The sequence below is a fragment of the Paramisgurnus dabryanus genome, chromosome 3 (assembly GCF_030506205.2).
Source record: "Paramisgurnus dabryanus chromosome 3, PD_genome_1.1, whole genome shotgun sequence".
NCBI lineage: Eukaryota > Metazoa > Chordata > Actinopteri > Cypriniformes > Cobitidae > Paramisgurnus > Paramisgurnus dabryanus.
The window spans coordinates 37091189-37097191 of NC_133339.1; positions in this window are offsets into that span (position 1 = coordinate 37091189).

The following is a 6003-nucleotide window of genomic DNA, read 5'->3' on the forward strand; positions in this document are numbered from 1 at the left end:
TCAAAAGGGATGGTTATTGAGGGTCTAATTGTCCAGATCCTAATATTTTAGTTTAGGTTAAAAGGAACAGACAATGTATATAAAAAAAAATTTTCTCTCTGTTTCTTGAGTTCATATCTAAATCCACAAGGTCCGTATGTAGCTCGTGTTCCCGACGTAAGGACTGATTTGTTAAAAAACAAACAAACAAAAAAAGTCACTGCATGTGTCAGTATATTCATTTTGTTAACCAGCTAAAGCTCTAGATCTCACTGCCAAATGTATTTGTCGGTCAGGCGCGTCACATTCGATAGCTCTTAAGTATTTCAAAATATTTTTCTACAGTGCTTCAAACGCATTGACTACGTGATTATCTTTTCTAGTCCGATCAGCAAAGGCGTGGTATTTTTAGTAAGACGGGTTGTGATGGATCAAAGTAGCTCTGAATTTCGTGATTTTCTTTTTTTTTAACACTCGAAAGTGTTCGTGGGCTTTGCAGATGTCACTTGTTTGGTTATCGGACCATAACGTTTAGGTAGAAAATCAATGTTTGAGATTTGCTTCTCAAACAAAGAGTGTGGGCAAGTCAAATGTGGACTTTACACATATGAACCAAAGTGGTATTGTAGTTTATATTTGTTTTTTTCGAGTTCAAATGAAGTGGTGTACAATTACTACGTCAGTTTTCAATGTTTAATTTGACAGAACAACTATGCCAACTGCTTTTGCTGACAATATTAATGGACTGAATGCCCATTTTTGTAGTTTCTACCAAAGACCTTTACTTCTCTCTCTCTCTATTTTTAATTTTTTACATGCGTTTTCATTTTGGTATCGAAAATGACCAAATCATACTTTATTTACGTAATGTGTGCATTCAAAGTCCTAATGTAATCATAATTCTTTTATACGAGATCCTTTTTTTTTTCAATTCCTGAAATGATCATATACGGTAGTATTGAATTGGCTGTAATCTACAGTTGAGGAATGTCACAGTAATGAATGAATATTTGTGTTAATATTCTTAAGTGGCCATATGAATTAGTGCTTATTTGAAGTATATATTATTTCTTTTTTATTAATAGTACTTATTTGTTTCGAAACATTAGTGGTTGTGCACTACTTGTATGCTGTCAGGAATTTAAATGAGTATACTTGGCCCGTAAGGTGCTTGCTTTAGTTTCCATTTGACTGGTGTGTTTTGTTTTTTTTCTGTCTGTTTAGTTGTGATGATTCCGAATTTGGATATGAAATGAGAAATCTAACTTATTATTTTTATTTTTAACATTTGAAGTCTTTTATTGTATTGTCAAATGTTGTCCACCATGGCTTTGTAGAACATAATTGAATGTGATGTAAAACGAGTCCCTTGTTCATGCTAGTTGAAATGGCTGAGACAGACAGTGGGTCACATTATGAAAGTTTAAAGATTTCTTAGCCTTAAATCACACTTTTTTGGCCTAGTGAAGTTTGCATGTGATAAATTAGTTTACACTAATTGTATGAGTTCAAAAACATAAGCTCATAGACACTTAGGATAGTATCGCTGTTTTGTAATACTATTAATATTGTTCGTTTTCTGTTGATCAAGTACAAATTTGTGCCTTTAATAAGACAACATATTGAAAGTATTTTCGTTGAACAAATGCTTATATGATGAGCCGAATTTTAGTGCCTTGGGATGTTTTAACCTGTATTTCTCAAAGCACCAATTCTTATACAGATATCTGTAGGCGTTACCACACTGTATTAATTAGAAATAACCCCTAAATCCCTAAATGACTTATTAAAGGGACATTCCACCTTTTTGAAAATATGCTCATTTTCCAGCTCCCCTAGAGTTAAACATTTAATTCTTACCGTTTTGGAATCCATTCAGATGATCTCCGGGTTTGGCCGTACCACTTTTAGCATAGCTTAGCATAATCCATTGAATCTAATTAGACCATTAGCATCGCGCTAAAAAATAACCAAAGAGTTTCGATATTTTTCCTATTTAAAACTTGACTCTTCTGTAGTTACATCGTGTACTAAGACAGACGGAAAACTAAAAGGTGTGATTTTCTAGGCAGATATGGTTAGGACTATACTCTCATTCTGGTGTAATAATCAAGGAGTTTGCTGATGTAACATGGCTGAAGCAGGCGTAGTGATATTACGCACTGCCCGAAAATTGTCCCCTGCTATTGAAAGTAACCAAGGGGACTATTTTCGGCAGTGTGTAATATCACTACGCCTGCTGCAGCCATGTTACATCAGTAAAGTCCTTGATTAATACGCCATTTTGAGAGTATAGTTCCTAGCCATATCTGCCTAGAAAATCCCAACTTTTAGTTTTCCGTCTGTCTTAGTACACGATGTAACTACAGAAGAGTCAAGTTTTAAATAGGAAAAATATTTAAACTTTTTGGTTATTTTTTTGCGCAATGCTAATGGTCTAATCAGATTCAATGAATTATGCTAAGCTATGCTAAAAGTGGTAGCGCCAGAACCAGAGATCAGCTGAATGGATTCCAAAACGGTAAAAATCAAATGTTTAACTCTAGGGGAGCTGAACAATGAGCATATTTTCAAAAAAGGTGGAGTGTGCCTTTAAAGTGATTATTCAGATTTTGACAAAAATATGTTGACAACTAGCATGACATTTCATTTACATGGTACATATGTGAGTTGTGATCAACAGTTAAAGTTATGCAATTGTATTCTGCACCATGAATGTGTTTCAAGCAGCAGTTCATCTGAAAAGTTTGTAAAGCATGACAAAAAGAGATTTTTGTATTATCGATATTCCTAAATGTCGATTTTCACTATTTCATGTAGCTTCTTAGTCACATACGTATAAACCCGCAGCCTTTTAATTTTACACATTTGTATGTTTACTATATAAAATCCGTACAGTTTTCTCTCTGTCTGTATCAGCCATTTTTTATGCGAACTGTAATCTTTAACATTTAGCATTAATGTAATTTGTTGATGTTTAAATTTGTATTGAAAATTTACTACAATGCTCTGCAGTGAAAATAATCTTATTTTCTTTCTATTTTGCATTCTTGTGGATTTTCTTTTGTTTGTTTTGTTTTTCGTTTGAATTTTGTTGTCTGTCAGTATAGTGTGATTATTGAACCTAAGGATTTATGCAATCTTGTATATACATATTACATATGTTAAAACTGGTTAAATTTAGCAAACTAGCCAGGGAAAATACCTATTGCAAAAGTAAATTTTTAAGAGTATAAAAATACAGAATTTTGTAACCACTGTTCCCTATAATTAATGTTACGGTTAATCGAACATTAAATCCCTGAATATTGAATGTACCATTCAAATTAGTTATAAAATGGGTCACTGGAATAGCAAAGAGAACAGTTAACCTATAATAATGTAGCACTAGTTTTGTGAATTGCGATTACGTTACAAAAAAAAAAAAAATTTATAAGTTAACACAATTGCAGTTTTCAAGTTTGTGTATTTATTAGTGTAAAAATTTGATGGAAATATACGAGATGTATTTTTCTCAGGGTTTTACAGGAGAACTGTAGAATAGAGAGAGATGTCCAATTTTCAAAGAAAACTGCAAACTTGCTGAAAAAACTCGAAATAAGGAAAACATTTATATTATGAGGAAGAAACATATCCCTTATTTTGGTACAGTATGCATCAGTATATAGAACAGCTTATATTCTAATTAGTGTTGAAATACTATACAATTTGCTGTTATTATAATACTTTGTGTATGTGTTGTCAACACGAGACCTTAAACATTTACTGGGAGTTACGTGTTTAAGTTATGGAGGCTTCTTTATGATATAGTTGTATGTTTCGATGACATGTAAGGCCGGAGAGTTTTCTCTTTACTAGAATTACTTAAGATGGTATTATTTATAACGCATAATCTTTTTCTCGTAGTGTATCATTTAAAATTGTTAACACTTGTCTACACTACAGCAGTTATGCAATGGTTTACAGAATTCATGGAATTATTTTTATCATTTTGGGAATTAAATAATTTTTGATCTTTAACCCGGCTCAAGTGTTTTTGCTTTCTTCCCTCTAGTATGTGTTACTCATTGGCTACTTAATGTAATGAGAAAAAACTATGAGCTCAGTTGCAAAAGCTGCTAAATGCCACCTACATTAAAAATGAGATACTGAGTGCGTTTACATGCACAGTCTTACTATGTGTTCACACCGCCACCGACAGGAGCGTCAAAGTGGCTGGAAGTCGTTCATTTTCAATGAGAGTCGGGAGCGAACCCCGGTGAGCAGTGGCGCAGTGTACGGTGTGACTGTGCTGTGCGTTCACACCACCACCTGTGAGAGCGTCAAAGTGGCCGAAAGTTAATCATTTTAAATGAGAGCTGGCGGCGAGCTCTGGTGATCAGTGGCGCGGTGCGTCATGTACAGTGTGAGCGTTGAGGAGAGTTGAAATTACCTCGACTTTAATGTAATGCGCTTTGACACGGTTCGGCTGCAACCAATTGGAAGACGGAAATGTTCGGCGGCAACCAATTGGAAGGCGGAAACCTCCGCTTAAGAGGATTCCAGAAAATGCATTCAGTTCCTGTATGTTCACACCGCCGCTGGCGAGAGCGTCAAAAAACGCTCTGGCTGCCCTGCAAACGATTCTATAGAAAAACATTAGTGGACGCTCCTAACTATTGAATGCATTTTCTGGAATCCTCCTAATCGGATGTCTTCCATGGGTTTCCGCCTTCCGATTGGTTGCTCCTAGGGATGTAACGATTCAATCGCGATTCAATCGCGGTCCCCATTAAAAATGCCTGTCTGAAATCGATTCTGAATCGCAAGGCCTGCGATTCTTTGTTTTATGCACAGCTTGTGCGTGTACTACGGCATTTGGTCAGTAGGAAGTCTTTATCAATCTAAAATCATTATGAGTCGGAGTCGTTTATAACGTGCATTTAAAAAAGCAACACTCGTTAAGCAAAATCATTCAAAATATTCTTTATTATCATGAAAATACCTGAAACAATTTGAAGAACAGCGTATAAATATTCCTGTGTAGACATTTCCTGGAATAGTGTTTGCAATGATACTTCTTGTGTGGCACACAGGGAGTTTCTGCATGAGAGCGCCCCCTGGCGTTCGGATGTGCCAGATTTCACCGTAATTCATTCAAATTCATTCATTGAGAAAACGCGCATTTGCACGGTTAATCGTTACACCCCTAGTTGCTCCCAAACCGTGTCACAGCTCATTATCATAAAGTTGAGCTAATTTCAACTCTCTTTGAATGCTCGTGCCATCCATGACGTGCCGCTGCTTGCCGCCGACTCACATTGAAAATGAATGACTTATGGCCAGTTTGACGCTCTCACCGGCGGTAGTGTGACGGTACATTCACATGGGGCGAAAACGTTAACACTTCTCATTTACTTTTAATGACGTCATGTGTTGTCGAACTGAATTGTGGATCCATCAACGTTGCGTCACTGCCGTTGTTCGCAGCAGAAGTTGAACATTTCTCAGCTTTTCAAGCGCAAATGAGTGCGTCACATTGCATTATGCAAAAACCTAGTGTGAGCCAGCCAGTATAGAGACAGCGCAGTTATGCTAATTTGAAAACTACACCCACCGGGGGGGGAAACAATCCAACCGTCTCCATTGACTGTGTATTGCGAGAGGTCGCCTCCTTGTCATTTCTGGCTTATAACAAAAAAACAGAATAATGCCTAAAAGCTGCTGTGTGACAAGGTGTACAGCTAACAAGCCAAAAAAACCAGAAATAAGTTTTTATAAGCTGTGGAGTCATAAAACCCAGCCTTTAAAGAGAAAAAGTGGATCGCCGACTACGTTTACACTCTAGTGGGCGCAGTACTACTAATAGTAGTACTATGAAAAGTTGCGTATCTAAACGCTTGTTTTTTGGGGTTCACAGCTTATAAAAACTTATTTCTGTTTTTTTTGGCTTGTTAGCTGTACATATTGTAACACAGCAGCTTTTAGGCATTATTCTGTTTTTTGTTATAAGCCAGAAATGACAAGAAGGCAGCCTCTCGCAAT